Genomic DNA, 22,728 nt, shown 5'->3' with positions numbered 1-22,728 from the left:
TAACTTATTTTATCTTCAGAAAAAAAAAATTGCCTTACTTAAGAATATTAAGCATAAATTAAATCATCTTAATTGTTAAAGCAGTTTTACAACAGTGTTTAATTATTGCTATAGATGGCGCTTTATTCGATTTACATTGTAGGTAAAACAGTTTTATAGAATTTTCGGATATCGAGTGAGCTTTGAAAGCTCCAGTGTTCGCGCCGAGGAGGGACGCGTCACGGCCGTATTAGCAATAGATTTTCACATCTTCAGCTCCTGTAAATTTTCAAGACAAAAGGAAATCTCTTAGGTAAGAAATTTATACTTTAATTAACTTGTAATGAATAATAGTCTTACATCTCATTACAAGTTATACTAGTGATAATTTATTGCGTCAATCAAGAGCTTTAATAAAGCGTTTGTGGTTCAATTATTGAAATGTCAAATTTTTCACAGCATCAATTGATTTTTTAATATACATTACATACATTTCATTTTTACCCTATTCTTTGAAAGTGATTTTTCTTGAAAGCGATTTTATATTCCAATTTCATAGCCCAAATTACCGTCAAATTTCAATTCATTTTAAATTACTTGACAATCAATATGCGTGTTCTGTGTATTATGCTTTGTTCAATGTTTGAAAGGAATCTCAAAAATCAATATCCATTTGTTTATAGTTACTACTAGATACATATGTCACCTTTGACGTAAATGAGTTTTACGTCACGTAGAGTATTTCCGGCGAGTACCGAATTAAAAATAATCCGCATTAGAGCTTCTGATTTTCAAAAGGTGATACAGATTCTATAATCCATTTATGTAAGTAAATAATACGCATAAACCGTAAAAGGTTCTTAGTAAAGCCAATTGTATCGGTCGAAATTATAACACAAAAACTGTTGACGTGAAATTTATACCTGGCTCCCATGAATGGTGTTATTTTTGTTCAAAGTCTGACCGAAAAAAGAGAAACTATAAAATATGGCCGCCGTTAGACGTTATGCGCTTGTGCCATTTTCGGACTTGCGCATTTCGACTCTGAGTACTAATGGTATTCGAACTCAAATCGATGGTTCTAACAATTGCTACGTAATAATATCTTAAATTTTTAATCCTTAAATTCCTGTAAATATTTCGCCTCCATAACGGTTCAAATAAGATTTATTACTTACAAATAATACACGTAATATTATGTATGTTACCTATTAGTTTTCCTGTTTTATTTAACTATCTATATACTTTAGTTTTATATCTAATTTAAATAATAAAAAAATACGATTTAACAAAATCCTGAACGTTCTGCTTCAGACTCACATCATTCTAGTAATTTAAATTCGTTCGAGATTCTGTGGTAGAAGTTGCGCAAGCTTTTGTCAAAAGATGCGCGGAATCTGTCAATGGCAAAATAAAACTAATTCTTATCAATATTCTATCATTATTCTTACAGAATTATACTTGATATTGTGAAAATATTAAAACGTGGTCATCATAACAACGGTCAAACATTTTTAACCAAATATGTACCTATATGTTCCCCATGTGATATCGCATCGATCTGTCAAAACACGCGCATGTGCAGAAATTACATGACTTGCGCTGCTAAAGATGACAATTGACATTCCTTTGTTGGCAATTGACAATTTAGTAGATAATAATAATTTTCCTTGAGGTTTTAAATTTGAAATGATTTAAGAATTATCATCTACTTATCAATAGTTAATTTGGAAACTTTTCTTACGTACATTTTGGCATACTTTTATGTAAATAAACGTAATTATTATATGACATTAGTAGATTGTCGGTGGGTATGTTATGTTTATGTAGGTATATAATAAGACTTTATGACCAAATTGACTGTTAATTAGGATATATCATCTATATTGAGACTTATAATATTTTATTACACTAAATATTAAACTTTTTTCGGATCAAGTTAAAAAAAAATAACATCGGTTAGTGACAGTTGAACTCGTAACGTCAGTTTTGTTCGAATTTTGAAGGGGAGCGGATTAAATTGAAATTCCTTTTTTAAATTCACCAATAAGGGGAAGGGTAGCGCGGGATTGGCCCGGCGCATTGGGGCTTAATAATCCTTCAGAGTGATTGACAGGGGTTTATTTCAAAATTTCTTCTTATTTTAAGAAAATAGTTATTTTTTTAGGATCTGGATAGCTAAAACACCTAAGCTTTTTATTTTACTGTAGGTAAACGTGTAATAATTATTTTATATATACTTCTCTTTTTTATGTTGAATCATAATTCAAAATTGACTAGTAACGTAACAAAAATTATAACAAGGTAATTTATTACAAGCGAAGTGTGTAGACGACCACCTACCACGTGAATCGTGTCGTAAAACATCGATAATTTGAAGGGGAAATATTAGTTCTAATAGTGATAATATCAAGTCAAACACTGAATCATTTTAAGTAGTATACCTAACATCCTTGGATTCACAAATGTTTGAAAAAGTATTATTACTTTCAACAGTCGAATAGTGCCTTGAAGTTTTTTCAAGAAGATTTAATATCAACTATAAAAATAGTTAATAACACTGTATCTATATTGTTCCCTTTTTTATTATATTTCAATAATTTATCAGTTACTTATCGCCATCGGTACTTAAGTGACAATACATTTACATATTATAATTCCGTGTAAAGTTATATCTATGAGATACGTATTACGGTAAAAAAATATTTGAAATCATATTTACTAATTATTTCATAAATAAATTACGTTTATTAAGATATTAAATAAAAAAATAGCTGAAAATACATACTTATAATCGCGTGGCATTTTAAGAATGGAAACTGTACTTTTAAAACATTTAATTTGTCTTTTTTTATTGATAAAAGCTGTCAACGCTCGGCACATTGGTAAAAACCCAGAATATAAAAAAAATATTGGACAGTCATAAATACTTAGTATACGTATTCCTTAACAATAGTTAGTTTGATTTATTCTATTCATACAAGTTTCGTTACATAAATTAATTAATTTACCGCCCGTTGCCTATAATTATATAACGTTTATATGTATTTTTTACGTAGTATAAATAAATAATTATTATATAATCTCAAATTCTCTTGAAATAAGACCAATGAACAGAAATAATAAATATTGTTATTTAATGCTTTTGCATTTAAAAAGGTGGTCCAGTTTAAAAGGAATTTCTATATTACAATTAATATCATAACCAAGTTCCTTCTGCCAAAAACAACCTAGGAGTTCAGGCACCTCTTGTTCGATTTCTTCGCAACTTTAACGGATTGAACACAGCTTATCCGGAGCTGGATATATTCGGCAGTGGGCTGATCGATTTTAGAAAAAACATTGTTGGGTGCCTTTCTCAAACCGAATTCGCTGTTTTTCTGATGATTTTTTTCTCTATTTTAAGTACCAACATTCTTTGTAATTTTATTTTATTTTGTAATTATCTTATCTTGTTTATGTTTTTAATTGTATTTTTTTTAATTTATATTTTTAGCAAAACTTATGTTTACATAATATATTGTCGTACATATTAAATAGAAGATTTTATAAAATTATCAGTAGATTTTGTAATATGTATGATGTTGTAAGTCCTTGGAAGTTTTTCTGTAAATCAGTTCTAGTCTGGTGAAAGAGTAAATAAGATATATTATGGTGAGATATTTCTGAGATAACTGTTACCGCGGCGAATGAAAGGGTTACTCAGTCAAATATTAGATTGCCTAACGCTAACCAAGACACAGTAAATTAAAAAACTACTTCTTATTTATTTATCGCAAACATAAACAAGAATACTATGGTTACATGTATACAAACCACAGCGATTTTCCAATGTAACATATATTGATTTTATTATATTACCTACTCTGTAGAATAAAGAGATTAATAAAAAAAAATATGGTTCCCGATCGGTCCACAGACAACCGACATAGACCATAAACAAAAATAGTTTTCTTCTTAAGTGCAAGTATTGTTGGTTGTACCTACTACATATACGTTTAAGATGAGTTAAAAACGAGTTGTTGCGTCACCGAAGGCCGGTTAACGGTTTCACTGTCAATTGCCACAGCCATTATTTACGTAATACACGTCATATTTGTTTATACATTCCCCCTCTTAAAACAATCACTTTGAATATTACTTCGCTAACATTGTGCTAATGAAAATAGAAAACAATACATATTAAAATACATGTTGTACAATTTTCTATTCAGGATATTTTAATTTGATCAAATAGGACAAAATGGACAAGTAAAATTTTCCTTACCTAAACTTATAGTTGATATTTCGAAGAGAGAGATGGAGCCAATTGGAGGAGGCCTGTACTCGGTCCTTGGAAGAAATATATATATATACAAAAAATACAACAAAATTTCTGGTTCAGCAAAAGACGTCAGACAAAAATAACAGATTAGTGCTATTCTGCACATGCATGTGTGTTCAAATAATTCTTCTTATATCTTTTTGTGTACATTACTACTAAGACTAGTCTGAAATATACGCCACATCTGTATAACGCCATAAAATACACATTCCCTTAATTGTCGTTATATAGAGTTAACACTGTAATTTATTTATTCATACTTAATTCTGTAATTTTTTAATTACGCGTATATTTTGTAAGGATGTATAAATGTTTTTAGGATTGAATGAGGCTTAACTAATTTTGAGCCTACAAAGGCCTGGTTTTTATGCATAGAGCTAATCGTTATTGCTATTAACGAAAGTGAATATTTTAAACATACTTGTCCCTCTTAGCGTGGTTAAAGATTATTCTTTGTTACCATGGTTACAAAAAGCCCATGTTGATTTCACTTTTATTAAACGTCACAGGAAATTATTAGATTAAACAAACGCGCATATCTTAAGAAATGTTTCACCCTCAATATAGTTAGATGATATTATTGTCAAGGGGTAGGTATGGAAGGGGTGACACAAGCTTTGTCGGTAGTCGTCGTTCGCACTGCGCAGTTTCCCAACGCCTCCTTTCCGGTAAGTTGTATGCTTCAAATTCAATACAACTTGTTAGCTTTTTTACTTAGGTTTTAAATGACTGTATAGGTTATATGTATGATTTTTGCTTCACTAACATTTTTGCTTATATTATGCGGTTATAGTTTTTTTAATAATTTATTAGTTTTTTTTAATGTACTGATTGAGATTATATATATTCAAGGAATTTAACCACGTTAGATACAATAGATAATAAACGAAGACGTTATACTGGCCTTCGATAAATATAGTTTATAAAATTCGATTTCGTTAGGCTTTAATGACTCAAGTAAGATTTAAAAATGTTTTTCGTATCTTATTATAATTTACATAAATTGTATATCGTTGTTCTATGACTAATTAGGCCAAACGGATGAAACGAAACAGGCGAGCTACCTTCCCACAGCTAACAAGCAAACCCTGAAAAGATCCCTAATATGTTTAACTATAATAATGCCTCCGGCCAAAAAGAAAAATAGTTAGGTCCGGCTTTAATTTTCTATTCTGAAATCCGAACAAAATTATTATCGATACGATACTGGAATCATACTAAATTTTATTTGAATGATAGGCCTAAAATTACGCATTACATAGACTTAGAGAATAGGAAGTAATGTCGGTACGTGACAAGTTTTACAAATTAACGGTGCCCTTCCAACTTATCGAAGGCATCTTTATGAGCCTACATTTTTATTTCATGGAATTTTATATGTTTAACAAGGTTTTTGTGATTCGAAAATGTAGGTTTCCGTGACTTAAACACTATACACCAATGGGAGCCATTTTGCGTCTGTTTCATAGGCTCGTTATAGGTTTTTCAGCGGTAATCAAACGTGTTACATTTAATTAAATTATAAGATATAAGCGCAAATTTATGATTGGCGCTATTATGTGGATTCCCTTTAAAATCCGTTAGCAAAGATAAACTTCATTTTACCGTATTACACTACTCTCTTTTAATCATATTCTTCCTTGTATAGCCATTTTAAAAGATGTCAAATTAACTGTTTCACTACATGCCGTAGAATCTCTAGGAGACTCTTAAATCTCAAAGATCAATCTGTCTCTTTTGTCAACACTCATGCAATAAGGACGGCAATACTAAACTTGAGTATATTCTGATCGACGTTATCCTTGTAATCGCAATTATTCATACGTTCTCATTACGAATCTAAGACTTTATATGCAATAATTTATCATGTCACTCTTTATAGCAGCAAAGTGCATGTCACAACCGTTTATATCCTTTAAATATTTATAATATGTGGGTTTATAGTTTAGGTATGATCAGCAAAATATAAAACCTTTATCGTGCTTAAAATTTTAGGGTTGTATCAGTGACATTAATTTTTAACTAGTGATTTTTCTAACATAATCAACATTTACTATTTAACTCAATATATCATGTAAAATTTTATATTATACTATTTAAAGGTTTCGTAAATTCGGCACCTGAAGGTACTTACTTTACCAATCCTTAGTTGGTTTCTACAGAATTAATCAATAAAAATCGCTGTTGACAAACAAGATGGCGGCAGATCATGTCTATGATCTAGTAGAATAAGATTACTTTGGTTGAATTTAATTGTAATCAATATTTATCTGTATGAATGTCTTAGACAATTATAACTTATTTATTCAACACACAAATGTACAGTTTTTACCATATTTTTAACCTACACTATAAAAAATGAATAAACAGAAAATTAAAACAAAAAAAAATGTCCTGTGGTGTACCTTCAACGCTAGCAGCATTTCATCTTTGTATTGCGATACATATTAGTTTAGCGAGGAAATCACCAGAAACTCAACTTTATTATTAAGATAAATTTAATCATTGTTTAGAAGTTAAAAGGGAATTAAATTACTATGTATTGAGAAGGTTTTAACATCAGTACCTCTACCATAAGATCGACCATCGAATGATAACATATATAATGTCAGCGTACAGCGACTTAGTAGATGCAAAAGAAACGATTACATTTTGTTTTGATATAGATTTCATTGAACTCTGCAGATTATAATTAATTGTGTAAACCTACAGAACACTGTTAGGCATATACTAGGTACTATAGTAATGTTACAGATGAAATAAACTAACCTACTAGAAAATAATTTGAATACAAAAGTATCATAATCCAACTCGGTCTGTTTATTGAAATTCAATAAGGACAAAAATATTTCGATGTTTTTTTTCCTTTTTTGTGTCCCTTTACCCGCTTAGCCTACTAATTGGGAACAATAAAAGCATATAATTTTGTTCGTTAGTCCGATTTTGCTGATAGTACAAACTCAAACTGAAATGGTAATCAAAAATCAATGCTTCATTTATATAAATGTCGCGCTTTCGATTACAACTGGGCGAGGTTTCTCGTTTTGAATAAGTACGTATATGATATAGAAAATAATCAAACATCGACGTTTAATTTTTATTTAATATTTAGATTTTTTTATCAATAGACGTGGCATGATTTATACGTGCGAAACTCCTAGTATTTTCCTTATTGATATACTCTTTGCCGGACTGGGAGATAAAATACAGATGCGACAAATTAAATTATTTCAACTGACCCAGTGGCTATTTTTTATATATCACTTCCAATATGGTTCGAAATATGCGAACATTCAGTAACTTTTATTTACGGTAAAAATAATAAGGGTAATTTAAATGTATCATTTCTTAAATCATTTTATATTAAATAGACATTGAGGAACGTGTTTTTCTGTTTTTTTTTACTTGCCGGCGTCCTTTATAAGCAAGTGGTAATATATGATAGGAATTCAAAAATTAAAAAATCTGAAAACCTGTGATCACAACAATTTTTTTTTGGTAAAATTCCATGTAAACGCGAATGACCCGCTTCTGTTGTTACATTAAAAATAGGCTGTATAAGGCTTATCTCTGTTAAATCTAGATTAAATCACCTTGAAATGTCACCGAAACTAGATAATGTACCTATTAATCTATCTTCGTTAATTATTATTTTTGTCAATATTGGTGCAAAACCTAAATTAAAGGTGCCATTTAAGTGTTTTTTGTGCTAAAATTTTAGTTCTTTAGTTCTTAATACAGATTCTCCTTTTTTATTAACATATATTGAAATATTGTATCGGGCACCAATAATCTATTTGATACATATATAATATAAAGATATTTTATATATTTATGAACATGCTTTATATATAACGAATATTGAATAAAATATAATACAAAAATAATCTTAACATAATGTGTAAATAAAATATCAATATTTCAGAATTAGTAGACTATATACCGTAATTTTACATAATACCGTACATATAAGTATAATGCTATTATTTTATGATGCTTAGTTATTGGAGGATTCTGAGTTTGCGCAACAAAGCCTCCCAGCCTGTCGATAAAGGCAGCTTCAGTACGCATGTGCGGAACTCGGTACCTTGATTACATTATTTCCTATTATCTATGCTAATGTAACATTTAATATGAAACCTTTGAAATCTTGTACGCGTCCCATTCCATATATTTCTTTCAATATTTCTGCATTATCTAACCGAATTTGTGTATAAACATTTAGTACCGATCGAATTTATTTTGTGATATAAACAATTGAATTCTATATAACATTACTTACATACAACATAAAAGCGATCGGATTTCTGAATTTAACAATTTTAGAATTCCGATTCAATCGCGATTAAAAATATATTGAAGACGAAATAATGGAAGAAATATAAAATTTTATTACCATTATTTAAACCAAAATTATAAAGTAATAATACATCGTTTAAGTTTACTCGTGACTCCTGAAACGCCTATTAGCACTCATTAACATTTGTTACTTTCCTTACCATTTTGTATTTTATTAGAAAAATTAACACAATTATACGTCATTGCCAATTAGTAATCAGTTCGTAAATTGTCGGTAAAGTCGTTTCTAATGTGATTCATGGGATAAAATTAAAAAGTGACCATGTTTATAAGTTTACGGTGCTTTAAAATTAACAAAATATCTGCATATGTTAATATTGAAATTAGCAATTTACCATACATCTAATTTGCTAACTCCATCTGACACGAAATGGAACTAACAAAAAATTATTTGCCTAATTTAATAAATACACAATATGTTGAAAAATAATTTTACATAATCTAAACCTTTTATGACTTCGAAACTTGCGTGACAAACTAATATCAAAATTAATGTATTTTATTACGCAGCAACTCACTGTCATTAACTTCCGAAGTTCGTAAAATGTTCTAAATAAATAATTTATCATTGACTCGCGTGCCTTCCGAATTAAGTCTCAACTCTCAAGGGCTCTATTTAATCAAGGTTGTTGCTTTTATTAGGAACCTTAATAGTACAAAAAATACTTGCAGACTTTTTAGAGTTGATTTATAGAACTTATTCATAACAATCAAACTTTCAATAGAGAAGCGGAAGGTTTAAAAATAAAATCGAAAACTAAAATTACCAAAAGTATCACAATCAACTACCTACAACATTGAGTATATTTTATTTATTTATATTAAGGTTATATGATATTAAAGCGTTAAATAAAACACGTATATATAACAGTAAAATAATTGTAGTTAAAAGGCGATGGTATATACTTATTTTAAACAATGTCGTGAACCTAGGTTCAACATACAATATGTAAATAAAATATATCCACATAATTTATGCAACAACATGTAATGCGACCGAACGATTATTTTGAAAAATAAACCCTATTCAGAATTTTAAACGCCACCTGTCCTTAACACCGTTGAGTTAAAATAACCTTCGTTTGTAAGAGGAAGTTACATCATTTATTTATAAATTCAATCATTCATCAATTCCTGAACTAAATTTAGCACAGCTAGTATGAGATTTTGACTTATTCTAATCAAGTATGAAATTAAAGTAAGTGCATTTATTTTGAGTAGGTAATAAAATAGTTATTCGTCTCTTTCTTAAAATTCTGTTTACGTTATGTAGAAGAGGGACAGATTATCCTATGTAGGTACAGAAGACGGATACAGTTTTTACATGCGGGAAGATTTGCACGTCTTCAGAAACTAGGTGTCAGTTTTTACTTTTTGTTAGTTACGAGGGCGAATCCTGTACAATACACGAAACGGAACAGATAGGCTTTCTAAATGTACGGATTTCATCAAAGAGAATCATCACCTTTTAATTAAAACTTTGTATCGTAACTCATTCTCCAGATAATCCAAGATATCTTAGTTAAATATGGTTTTATCAGCTACCTGTTAAAATGACAAACATAGTATAATCTAGTTTGATATGATATTACGAGGCAAACATAGATACAGCAGCTTCCGCCCTAATCTGTTATCTCTGTCATTTGGGTTAAGTCGATAATCTTGGAAATTTAAAATTTAGTAATTATGATTTTCGAAATTTAATTGTTGATTTTATAATTAGGAGCTTTACTTTCTAATATGTATGTAATATCAAAAACTATGTAGGGTTTTATTAGTAGAAGGTTTTTTGGGTGGAAGGGAAAGGAGTATATTCTATGGACACCCATTTTGTTACTAGATGTGTTACCAGCTTTAGAGTGGAAACTTTTTTAAATACCTAAATAGATATGCTATTTAGGTATTTAAAAAAGTTTATATAGAACCATCACTGGGAGCCGATACAACAGTACGCTACATAAAAGGAAATGCCTATATTATTTTACTTGAGGCATAATACCTACACTTGTGATTTACACAGTAGTGACACATTTATGTGTTTTTCACTCCTCGTTTAATAGGCAAGAGCTTCAACCTGATCAGACCTTTTCACCTGAATAATTTCTATCCAAAATCAATTCCAGAAGATACGGGTTAAACGTCAAAAAACGCATACGTCGTCATAAACATTTTATATCAATATTATAATTATTTATAAATTTATTATATAGTTTAGCCAATATGTTAATAGCTGCCTAAATATCTAAAAATTTGTAATTGATCATATCTATATCAACATAGATGAATGGTTGAACTGACACACATTTGTCTAAAAATATCGTTTAATGTACAACAGGAAGAATGTAATAAATTGTATGTCATTGACCTCATCACATATGGCTACTAAATTGTATTATTGTCTTTATACTAATCGCGTTTATACATTGGTGTAGCGTACAAAATACCTATACCTAAAGGCCTTACATTATTCACCTAATTTTCAAAAATACCAAAAATCTATCGTTTTAATTGGCCATTATCGGAATAATATCTCCATAGTACGAATATAGTATCGTATTTGTATTCGATAAATTAAATTGTCCAGACTCAAGGCGAGCTAAGGAATTTTAGTCAGGTTCAATGTGATGTCTTTAAAACTAAGATTTCTTAAAACCCAAAGGCCAGACGACGAAAGGACACCGTAGCAATGTGGCAAAAATGCCGTTCAATTTATTCCCAAATTTTATTCCCGACTGGTCCCTTTTTGTTGCCATCTGCTCAGCGAGCCGACCCAACTCCAGACAGCTCCACCCTAAAAACCGTTTAGATGAGATTTCTATTTCCTTTACACTCGAACTAAACATGCTTTCGCTGTCTCTGTCTAATCGCCGGTATACCCAGGACCCGTCTCCCGTCTCGTTTTCGCACATGCGCATGGATAATTCCATCCTTTCTGGCTCGTACTAATTCGTGTATTTCCGCTTCCCACACGAGCGGCAGCCATTTTTGGCGGGACTGACAGTCAACGCCAGTTTGGCGCGTATCTAGCAGGATGAACAAGGTCAGTCTCCATAACTGGAAGCTTTCAATAAAAATAAATCCAAGCGATTCCCTCTGTTTATGTTCCAAATAAGAACTACTACTTACATTTGTCGTTCAAACATTTCAGGTGCAGAGAGATGGAGTGCGGTTGCTGGGACATCATTTTTCTCCGTAAGTATTGAAATTTGTTTAAGCTTTCAATTAAATGTGACTTATGTAGGGTTGTAGAGAACCTTTTTTAGATATCGGATATCAAATTTGTAATAGGTACTCCATTGTTTCCCCGGGATTCGATACCGCCATCTGAGCCTCGGAAGCGGTTTAAACACATTGTTAACGACGCGGTGTAAAAATTGTGTAACGACAGAAAATAAACGATGTTTAACTTCGTTTATACATTCAATGGTTTTAGAAAATTGCCCAAAATGCGTAAATGCTAAAGGTACAATGGGTTTTTTGTCAGTTAATGAACGACAAAGGTTCTCTTGTTATAATTGTTCCTGTCCGGTATTCATTAGCATTACTTTCTGTTTGAAGATTCAACAAAAAAACTATTCTTCTCGTTGTTAATATTTGAAGTGTAAGAAATAGTTAAAATATGGTTGTGAGAAACATTAAAACATATTTAGATACATTTTGTAAAAAACATAATCTCTTAATTTGCGCAGAGGAAATATAATAGTATTTTTTCCAAGGTTTTATTTTTTTTGTAAAATATACAGAACTATACGTTTATTATAACATATCGATTATACAAATATATAGACGAGAGCCTATACTGGATGTGCAAATAATTTCGTGATTATCATACTAATTCTAACATGTATAAGCTTTGTCATTACGGTTTTCAAATCAGGCATACTAGGCCCCATTGTCTCGTGCGTAGTAAAATGCAAATGAGACCAAACCGGTCCCATAATATGTACAAATAAATTGCATTGAGTATTTTAACAATGACCCCAGTTCATGGTTCAAGTTATGAAACAAGAAAATTTAAATTTGGAATTTTTAGTTCTATGGAATATTACGATCTGACTCACAGCTTTCTAATAAAAATTATAAATCTATTAGCGTTTCATGAGCCTGAATGATACTCGTACCTATCGTCTTCCATGTAAACAGACAGCAATTATGCAGAGCAAACTAACAAAACGTGTAAATGGGCCAATTACCGTCGGCTATGTAGGCTGCCGTACAATTAGTGGCTAGCTAATAGCTTTCATCACCAATGTTTCATATGAGACGGCGTGTGGGAGACGCATCAGAACGGAGTCGTCTCTCGTTGTGATCACACGGTGTTCGATTTTTGATTTCGTGTTTGATTAGGTTTGGATTTTATTCGGTGAGTCGTTTTTTGTTAAATACAACGCGTGAATATATCAATAGTTTTTACACTTCTTTAGGTTTCAATACACGGTAAAAATATAATTGGATAAAATTTTAAATTTCGTAGACGAATAACAATAGATGTCTAACAGCTGTTATTAAGAGCCACTTTATCTTGAACTTTGAGGTTGTAGGTTTGAAATGAGAAGGTTTGATAAAAGGGTGGATCAACTTATCCTGGGTACCTATAAAGTGGGGGTCTGAGCCATTCATTGTGTAGGGCGGGGGCGGCGATTGCCTATGTCCGGAGTGCGCATGCCTATGACCCACTTCGCACTTGTGAGGTCGGCCTCGTACCAACCTTGGCGAATCAGAGAATTTGCGGCCCGCGCAGACATTGTGACGCGCAATGGCGACGAATACGATTTTTTTATTTAAATTAACATAATTTTTTAACGAATTATAAAAAGTGAATAGCTTAAATAAATTGCTGTCTTTTTATAAATATTAAAAGTTATTTAAGGAATTTTCGTGCACTGAGTTCAAATTAAAAACTTCAAATATTTGTTTTCATATCATTATATTGACTAAATTCAGTGATTGTTCAGTGTACTACGTAATAAATATTAAATTATTCGTGTAGTAAGAAATTTCCATTCCATCGACTGTGATGTAATACCATCTCATTTTTATCAGGTATTTGCAACGCGTTGTGGAATAATAATTAGCACGTGCCTACTAAAATGTCGTGTCTTCCGTTTCAAACTTAGTACACGCGCAGCTTTTATTAGTAGAACAAGGGGGTAATCTTAAACAAAAGGCGAATTTTCGTTGGGATTGTGATTGGTCAACTCGTTTTTTATTTATAGCTGTATTTTATTTGATAATAATAGTTCGACTCATAATATAGGAAATAAAACATATGTGTAGGTATTGATTAATGAAACCGTAAATTGATTTATTTTTATAGGATATAATGGCGTAGGTATTAATAAAATATGAACTATAGGTTACTGATATAGGCATTAATATGTCTGGAGTCTAGAGTGTAAACTAGACATATCAATGTCAATTATTACCACATCATTAACTTGCATATATATCATTTTAATTTGTATTCTTCAGTAATTAACCAAACATTATATGCCTTATTTAAAGGTTTTTAAAACGTATATAAACCTCCTCCATAATGTCCTGAAGTTTAATTTGTGTTGACCTGTGGAGCGCAGATGTTCAACAATGTTCAGAATAGAATGTTTCTTATCAATCACCTATATTTATAAATATGAGTGTCCATATGACGTCACGCCATGATTTCATTTTGATAGACGTGAATTTAGTCAAATTAACATTCCTAATTTAGTAGAGAGAAATTTAGAAGCAATGATTTAATCTTACTTGTTAAATTATACATGTTTTATTTGTTTACAGATGTAACCAGCTGAAGACATCTGTGTGCGCTGAAGAAATGTAAAAGTACATAACAATAATGTTTGTAAAAGTAGTATTCTTATATGAGTCTTAAAAAGCCAGCAACGGACTTGCAAGCCTTCTGGCAATGTGTGTCCATGGCAGTAACACTTAACATCAGGTTAGGTTCCTGCCAGTTCGCCTCAGCCCTCATACTTAAAAAAATATAATGTATTAGGTTAATAAAAATATATATTATTTACGCTATTTTTATAAATAACAACTATATAAGAGATATTACCATTGAATTATCAATCATATTTGTAAATAGGCGTCTTATGTCGTAATAATTATAATATAATACGAATTAACAATAATTTACTATACAAATGTTAGTTACGACGTAATTACTTTTATATTGAAAGAAATAACGCTGCAAACTTAGGTAAAGAAAAAATTCAGCATGTCTCACTCAATTTTTTTATATAATGACTTCCTACTATATTGTAGAGCATAGAACATAATTGTAGTTTTCTTAACATCCTAGAGTTATATCGTGAACATAGGCACAAGCATATCCAACATGAAGATAGTTGCAGCTACTCAGCGGCATCACTATTAGTGCCCTACATCTACCCTGTAGATCCGAATTTGTTTGAAGTAGGGCGACAAATTCGGTTCTAGAGAGGTTTGTGTGGTGCATGCACTGCGTCTTTCAAGACCTTACCCCAAGAAGAATACGAAGAGAAGACTAATTACTTCTTTACTATTAGATACCTACGTATATTGGAAATTTTATTAAAAGTTAATTTCGTTACAGTTTTTAATCTATTTATTTTTAAATGTAACGTTAAAATTAATAGGTTGTTATTGGTCAAAATAAATTATCATATAATCACAAAACCTAAAATTTTTCCAAATTTTAGTTTTTGTTCACGTTCACAGGTGCCACTATTCGTAAGTTCAGCTTTACTTTCATTTATTCACACGCATCTAGAACCTCTATTTCCTTGATATGTATACTAAATTGAATTTTCATATGCCTCTAATAACAAAATAATATAAAGGCTGTTGTTATGTATACCTAGTACATTTGTTTTGTTTGTTTTATAAAAAAAATATGATGATTTACCTATGTAATTTTAATTTTAATTTATAGATTTATCATTATTAGTAGTTTTTAAACATATAATTATTGTAAGTGCATATTTTATTTCACTACATCAGACATAAAAAACCACCTCATTTCTTTCTTCATTGTAAAATACTACTTTGGATTAAGGATGTTACCCTTGCAAATTTTCATTAGTACGCTGCAATAAATTCACTGTGCGTTGATAAGAGTGACTTTTGTTGGTTAATAAATAAAAGTTAATTAATAAATGCAATACATACATTTATTTACAATATCACAATTCGAAAACGTACAATCGAAATATTATTTACGTTATTAAAAAAATGTATTGTTCTAAGTATATTTTATTTTAATAAAAGATATAAATTAAGTTGTTTGTTTAATTTTATTTTTATACCCTTATTTGTGAAGTAAATTAAAACGTTATAAACAGAGACTGCGTATGTTTACTGTTTGTTATCTACTGTAAATCTTACGTTTTACAGACTTACTTCTTGCAGACAGACAGAATTTAAACCAAATCAGATTTAATCAATGAAATGGATAGATATTTCAGCAGTTAATAGTAGGCACTTAGGCGTGGATACACAATTCTGTATCTGTTACACTCGTAATTTGAAAGCCTGTGCCGATCGAAGAAGAACTAAATTCCCAAAAAATATAAAAGTACAAACGGAAAGCACTAAAAATGTAAGATATCCTGTATGCCGATATTCGATCAGGAGGATGCTATAACTATTCGTTAGATATGCTTCTGGGAAATATATAAGTATTTATATACTTTATACACGCTAACAAAAATTCAAGTAACTACTACTATAGTATAAATGGCGTTGTTTTATCGGCTTCTAACGCATACAGGATGAAATCTAATTAAAGTATACATTCTAACGATAAGTAGATATATAAGACTTATAATTTTTAGGATGTTCAGTTTATATTTTTATATGGAAAAAATGCCTGTAACCAAATGCCGTACCTGTGCAACTTTAATGTATTTTTTCTACTCGCCGCTAGATAGAGCTAAGCGAAAGGCTCTCCAATTATTTAAAGGTTTAACTTTCCGGCAACAGATGGCACTACTATATCCTAAATTATAATATCAACAATTGAAAACAATTGCATGGTTTTTTTGTAATGCTGTTGAACCCTTGATTTAAAACGAGTAGTAAATGTAACATTAATTTAATAATTATTACAAAAGCAATAAATATATTTTGATTTAGATCGTTACTGGTGAATTTGACAAAAATAAGTGAAGTAATAAATTTTTGATCTAGGTAAGAACAACAGACAAATTCCGACAGACACTTATTAATAGATCCTAGGAAAAATAATGGTTCGCAAGAACTGTAGTAGAAAATTATTTTTTGTATTAGGTATTTATAGTATTCCTAGTAGGTATAAAATATTGCTAATTGACTAAAAATTTTCACCATATAATTTTAATATTGAAGAAGCGGGTACCAGGAATACATAAGGAGCGAAGAAGATTAATGATTAGTGCAGGCCGACAAGCGGCCGTGTTTGACAAGCGCAGGTGCTCTATTTTCATAATTGGCCTCGCCTGATGCGCCCTTTCAGCTTTCAGAACCTATACACTATTGATTATCAAAAATATCTACTATTATTATTACTTTTTCAAACCTATGGCAACGTATACATGAAACGAAGTTTTAAACATTACATTCTATTTAGTACAGAACTTTGATAATATTATATAATTCAACTGTATAGCTTAATTACGGTAAGATATTTTAGTGTTTTGAGTGTTAAATATTTTTATTCTTAAGATTAGATTATTTTTGACGCGGCTTAATTTTTTGTTGTTATTTTTTACAGTTTTCATTGAAATATCCGATGTTCATGTTTCGCCTCATATCAGAACTCTTTTAACAAAAACAACATCAATTACACTGATTTCTTGTCATTTAATTCTTCTACCTCTTCTTATGTAAGAGTTTTTTAGCTTATAATTTAGTTTATAGAGTACAAGTCGTAATTAATGCAGAAAAGCTTATTTAAAGTGTTAGCAAGTAATCGTAAAAAATTAGCTCAAATATTAAGTTAAGCCATTACATAGGAATTTTCATTTGTTTTATCATTTTAAATTGGAGTATAAGCCTCCTCAATTTTCCTTTAATTACTTTCTTCCTTCCTGCTATCGTTACATGGTCACATTTTATTTGGTCTACCGACTTCCGATTAATGTTTATGGTCTATCGCTCTTCCAATAGCCTGCAAATATGCTAATATCAGGTAATAATCAGGTATCTGTTTTTTATATTAGCAATAAAACAAATGGAACTTCCTTGACCTACGAACTTTCGGAACTGAGAATTGACTCAAGACCATTGCCATATTTGTCTTATTTTACATAAGTTTGACTGCACTTGAAAATAATTTTAATTGTCTTTCTAGAATATACTATATTATGTAGTAGGTGGACGTTGGGAAATTGTCAATATCGCATTATTACTTGTAGTATATAACAGATCTTATCTCGTTGGTACGAATTTATCCCTAAGTATCTCACGGTTTTGTTAAGCCCGGTCTAAGTACTGTTACAAATGTATGGGACATGAAATCTGCCACGGACTCACCTTTCTAAGTAATGAGGACTATTAATCATCACTGGCGACCTTCTTACATAAGCACTCCTTGACATCCAGGATCCTGCATGTGTGCCAAAACTAACGACCTGTGATGCATTTGAAGGTGGTTCTATTCTTATGTCGTGCGATAATTTTCGCTAAAGTGTAAACGACAAATCGTTAAGTATTGATTATGACTGATATAGTTTGTCACATTTTAATAATAATAAAATTATAATATTGTGTCAGATAAATTAAAATACGTTAATTAAATTTTATAATATCTATTCATTCCTAGGCCTTTGCCAAAAAAGGATAGACTATCTGTGTATCATTTTTTAGCAATGGCGTCCTACAAATTCCGCCATTTCTGTCTGCACTGTGCCCATACTCTGCCATGTAAAACCATATGTTTCCTTAATCTGGTCTATCCAAATAGTCTTAACCAGGGTAGCAGTTTACTATAATACTGTGTTGCTCCAATTTTCTGTTCCTCTTACATATACCTACTGCTACCATATATCTTCTGCTACCTTGTTAGTCTTCTTAACAATATATTCTTTATTTTATCTATTATTTCCAATATAATAGTCAAGATTTACATTTCTATCTTAGGTTTGAATTGTCAAAGCACTCGCCGGCACTATTTTTATTTCTATTATTTTTATTCTTTAATAAAAATCATCGTCAAACTAACAAACATCATCAAAACTGATTCCTATCCAGTAGAAAATCCAACTATAAATTAAGTAATATAATATAATCAATTAAATATCAATTCCTAAGTCGCAGTTCAATTATATCCGTGTTAACTATTTCGATATAAATATCGAACAAAACCAATAGAGTCCGTCTCAAAAATTGTGTAACTGAGCCAACATTGCGAGCAGGAAGGGCCACGTCAAAAATTACTATTATCCCCTCGTCCATAATTAATGAACTTATTCAAATACTTTTAAAACTATTATTCATATCGTTTATGTCTGAAAGGCTCCGACGGTTTCTATGGAAGGGCTTTTAGAGTATTAATTAAAAATGCGATTTTAAAATGGCTCTTGTGTAGGGCGGAACAAATTTTAAAACGTAAATGTTTTTTGTAGCGAAACAGATTTTGGAATGTTAATTTTTGAATGCACCTTAAATAAACTATAATTAGTTCGCTTAGTATCGGTTATACAATTGTTCGGTTTTTAAAATTTTCATATATTTTTTAGCTTTGAACGCCAGTAACATTAAATTTCTAATATTCGCAATACCAGCACAGGGCTGGTCATGACGATGGTCATTTTACAGTATTTTATATATCGATAGTTTGCAAACAAAAAAACTTTTAAGTTTATTTTAATTTTCTAATAATTATTATTGTTATCATTACTATAATTTTATTTAATATTGTTAATAATATTAAGAATATTGTTAATACTGTAATTTGTGTTGAAATTTAATGGTATATATACAAAAATATTCTAATTGTAACAAAAGATTTAAAATATTTATTGTAAATAAACCTAATTTAAAAATTGTATAAAAAGGATTGCTATGACTTTGCAAAGCTGTTAAGAATTTCTTGGGCAAAAGAAACTGACCCAAACTGATTGGCGTGCGCCGATCATTGTGATCATGTTTTGTGTTTTGTAATAGAAAACGATTTTTTTTAAATATAGATATATATTTTATTTTAAATTGCCTGGCTAGCAATTTTAAATATATATAATAATCTTAATAATATAAATACCTTTTTAAAAGGTCTTTGTAAAACCGGTACTATGTAAAACATTTGAATTTGAAAATTACACAAGGATTACTTAAAAGAGGTCGAATTTTGAAAATGGAATTGTTTTTTACTTCTAAACATGTTCTTAAATTAGTGTCTAGCCAGAGCCACACATACATATATAGACCCTTTTTAACAATATATTCTATTTAAATATCAGGCATTGAGATGCCTGATATGTATAGGTAACATATTTTATAAGTTAAGACTCTAACATACGCCGATGACTTTGAGGATTTGACCTCTACTACAAACAATAATTTACTAACGCCATCTAGTCTAACAAAATAGTGAATAGTCTAACAAAACTACGTGAATACGAAACCAATTATTAGCTAAATATAAAAATTTATAAATAAATATTGGTCTAGAAAAAATGGTGGCTGCCAATTATTTAACTAGTACATACATGATTTTTTTACATGTTTAATTCGTTCTGAGGTTAAAACTTTTTAATGTCAGTATTGCTAAAATACCGAAACCGAGTCATCATCATCAGCTGACGATGGACTCTGATGGTTGGTACTGGATCTCGAGGATGGTAAGCAGTAGACATACCGTCATTGAGCTCGTTGTAATCAGCTCAGCGAAACGATACTAGAAATGTGACTATATGAACCTGATGATGGACTCCGAAGGTGAGTAGTGGATCTCGAGGATGGTAAGCAGCAGACATACCGTCATTGAGCTCGTTGTAATCAGCTCAGCGAAACGATACTAGAAATGTGACTATATGAACCTGATGGTGGACTCCGAAGGTGTGTAGTGGATCTCGAGGATGGTAAGCAGCAGACATACCGTCATTTAGCTCGTTGTAATCAGCTCAGCGAAACGATACTAGAAATGTGACTATATGAACCTGATGATGGACTCCGAAGGTGAGTAGTGGATCTCAAGGATGGTAAGCAGCAGACATACCGTCATTGAGCTCGTTGTAATCAGCTCAGCGAAACGATACTAGAAATGTGACTATATGAACCTGATGATGGACTCCGAAGGTGAGTAGTGGATCTCGAGGATGGTAAGCAGCAGACATACCGTCATTGAGCTCGTTGTAATCAGCTCAGCGAGACGATACTAGAAATGTGACTATATGAACCTGATAATGGACTCCGAAGGTGGGTACTGGATCTCGAGGATGGTTAGCAGTAGACATACCGTCATTGAGCTCGTTGTAATCAGCTCAGCGAGGCGATACGAGAAATGTGACTATATGAACCTGATAATGGACTCCGAAGGTGGGTACTGGATCTCGAGGATGGTTAGCAGTAGACATAACGTCATTGAGCTCGTTGTAATCAGCTCAGCGAGACGATACTAGAAATGTGACTATATGAACTTATTAATATTTAATATTAAATAAATATTAGGTAATATTTACTATAATACCACTATATTTCTTTGAGTTTATTGAAAAAATAATCAATTTCAACGATTCGTCTTCCAGTTGAAATTTTAAATATTTTTCTTGGTTCTGAAACCTACGAGTGCAGCATGTTATATCTAAGCCCGAAAATGAAATCAGAGTCAATCAGACCCAGTACCCACCTTCGGAGTCCACCATCAGGTTCATATAACACATTTCTAGTATCGTCTCGCTGAGCTGATTACAACGAGCTCAATGACGGCATGTCTACTGCTTACCATCCTCGAGATCCGGTCCCCACCTTCGGAGACCATTATCAGGTTCATAAAGTCAAATTTCTTGTATCGTCTCGCTGAGCTGATTACAACGAGCTCAATGACGGTATGTCTACTGTTTACCATCCTCGAGATCCGGTCCCCACCTTCGGAGACCATTATCAGGTTCATATAGTCAAATTTCTTGTATCGTCTCGCTGAGCTGATTACAACGAGCTCAATGACGGTATGTCTACTGTTTCCCATCCTCGAGACTCAGTATCCACCTTCGGAGTCCATCATCAGGTTCATATAGTCACATTTCTAGTATCGTTTCGCTAAGCTGATTACAACGAGCTCAATGACGGTATGTCTACTGCTTACCATCCTCGAGATCCAGTACCCACCTTCGGAGTTCATCATCAGGTTCATATAGTCACATTTCTAGTATCGTCTTGCTGAGCTGATTACAACGAGCTCAATGACGGCATGTCTACTGCTTACCATCCTCAAGATCCGGTCCCCACCTTCGGAGACCATTATCAGGTTCATATAGTCAAATTTCTTGTATCGTCTCGCTGAGCTGATTACAACGAGCTCAATGACGGTATGTCTACTGTTTACCATCCTCGAGACTCAGTATCCACCTTCGGAGTCCATCATCAGGTTCATATAGTCACATTTCTAGTATCGTTTCGCTAAGCTGATTACAACGAGCTCAATGATGGTATGTCTAATGCTTATCATCCTCGAGACTCTGTACCCACCTTCGGAGACCATTATCAGGTTCATATAGTCAAATTTCTTGTATCGTCTCGCTGAGCTGATTACAACGAGCTCAATGACGGTATGTCTACTGTTTACCATCCTCGAGATCCGGTCCCCACCTTCGGAGACCATTATCAGGTTCATATAGTCAAATTTCTTGTATCGTCTCGCTGAGCTGATTACAACGAGCTCAATGACGGTATGTCTACTGCTTACCATCCTCGAGATCCAGTACCCACTTTCAGATTCCATCAGGTATCAGGTTCAGCAACTTATTTTACTTGGTTGTACAAGTTGCACTTGAAACTTGACAACTCTAAATTTGAGTTTTGTTTGGGTAGGTACTTATATACATATACTTATAACATACAATAATTTCCGAAGTTCATGTCCTCGCCTCACTTGATATTTCTTTTTA

At 31.6% G+C, this 22,728-nt stretch overlaps 1 long non-coding RNA gene across 1 annotated transcript; it reads left to right on the top strand.

Moving 5' to 3' along the window:
• Positions 1-218: 218 nt before the first annotated feature.
• Positions 219-15,562, top strand: LOC123689411. The gene is made up of 3 exons (XR_006750386.1): positions 219-292; positions 11,811-11,854; positions 14,441-15,562. It is a non-coding gene; the product is annotated as an uncharacterized LOC123689411 (long non-coding RNA).
• Positions 15,563-22,728: the final 7,166 nt, after the last annotated feature.

This window comes from Pieris rapae, chromosome 8 (genome assembly GCF_905147795.1).
Source record: "Pieris rapae chromosome 8, ilPieRapa1.1, whole genome shotgun sequence".
Lineage (NCBI taxonomy): Eukaryota > Metazoa > Arthropoda > Insecta > Lepidoptera > Pieridae > Pieris > Pieris rapae.
Note: the sequence above shows the minus strand (reverse complement) of the source record. Positions and strands in the feature narration are given on the sequence as shown.